The sequence below is a fragment of the Elephantulus edwardii genome, unplaced genomic scaffold (genome assembly GCF_000299155.1).
Source record: "Elephantulus edwardii isolate Elephantulus edwardi_28Jun2011 unplaced genomic scaffold, EleEdw1.0 scaffold00410, whole genome shotgun sequence".
NCBI classification, from domain to species: domain Eukaryota; kingdom Metazoa; phylum Chordata; class Mammalia; order Macroscelidea; family Macroscelididae; genus Elephantulus; species Elephantulus edwardii.
Genome location: NW_006400160.1, coordinates 81,624 through 83,443, shown reverse-complemented (window position 1 = coordinate 83,443; position 1,820 = coordinate 81,624).

Sequence of the window (1,820 nt, the reverse complement as noted above, 5' to 3'; positions counted from 1 at the left end):
TGCTTGTTAGCCATCTGAATGTCTTCTTTGATGAAGTGTCTGTTCATATCCTGTGCCCATTTTTCAATTGAGTTGTTTCCCTTTATCTTGTTGTGGTGGTCAATAAACCTTTTAAGAAGCTTTTGAAGAAAATGGAAGGGATAGCCAGAGTCACAGGACCACCTGAGTGCTGGCTGGCACAGAACCAGGTCAAGAAGTAGCCTACGATCAAGAAGGGTCTGAAGAATAAGTGATATTAAAGGGGTCGGGGTGGAAGGGAGACATGTGAGTTGATAAAATACAAATAAAAATGTTACATGGTTGATGGATAAAGAAAACTCAACAAGTGTGAACTCCCCCAGTTTTGCCTCAGCAGAATTGCCCAAAGACTGTGTTCCCCTAAAGTTGTGGTTCTGCGCCGAGGAGTGAAAGATTTTTGGTTGAGCTGGGGGTGCCCTGAGCACTTAAGCGATGTGGAGATGCATCTGTGACATTTGACCTGAGAAGACCCCAGATAGAATTCACAGGATGAGGAACTTCTGGTCGAAACTCTGTTGTCTGAACGGCCTTTGCCTGAAGTGTACCCTGGTACTTCCCTTACAAACCCCCCACTTGCATGCACTTGACCTCTGATCCTCTGCTGGGCTTTGTAATAACTGTTGGAGAAAAGAGAGAAGTGGGGGGGTGTGGTGGGAGGAGGCGGGGAGTGTTGGAACTGGAGAGTAGGTCAAAGAGGAGGAGGAGGAGGAGGAAGAGGAGAAAAAAGAGGAGAGGAGGAGAAGGAAGAGGAGGAAGAGGAGGAGGGTGTGACATTACAAAAAGGAGATAACAGGAGGTGGCCGGCTGTGGGGAAACTTCTCAGAAACGGAAGACACTCTATTTTGGCCACTTTTTAAGAATTGATAACTTAGCTAACACCTATCCCTTACAAAGAAAATGATTCTAACCCTGGTGAAATGAGGGTTGCTTCCCTACACCGTACAGTGCACACGACACAGACCTCAACACAGAGAATGACCAGTGATGGGGACCAGGGGAGCCGCCCCACACCAGTCAATCACAGGACAGGCCCTACCCCAGAGAGTGACCAGAAGTGGAGACCACTGTATCAATTGAAAGGGAAGATAATGCCACCAGCCTCTCCGAAGGAGAAAGCTGAGGTCCTCCTGCTTCTGTAAAAGATTCACAGCCCCGGGGGCCCCATGGGGCAGCTCTGCTCTGTGATACAAGGTTGCTGGGAGTCAGACACCAATGAATCCCAGCTGGTGACACTGTATCTCACGCCTGGTCCACTCTAGGAGAGACCTGCCTTCCCTCCACACTGTGTGTGTGCACAGTGACACACAGAGGCTACTAGAGAGATACTATGTATCTAGACTCTCAGGAGCCCTGCTGGCATAGGGGGGACACACTCAGCTGTCACCACAAGGTCAGGGGTTTGAACCCACCAGCAGCTCGGAGGGAGAAAGCTGAGGCCGTCTGCTTCTGGAAAGATTCACAGCCTTGGAGACCCCATGGGGCAGCTCTGCTCTGTCCTGCAGGGTGGCTGGGAGTTAGAATGCACCTGAAATTTTGCTAGATTTAGGGTTTGGAGTATATCTGGAAAGTGTTCACATTCTTCCCGCTCTCCCCACCTCAGATATAGTAGTTGAGGTGATCAGGAAGGTTTCTAAACATGCTCAGGAACAATTTCTTCACTTCCTGACTTTCTAATTGGCCTCCCCACTTCCTGCGGTGAACTGGGGGTTCATCCATTCACAGCAGCTTTGTGGGTATTGAGAGGAAGCTGGAGGGGGCCTCCCTGGGGACCTCGTGTGTGTGTGTGTGTGTGTGTGTGTGTG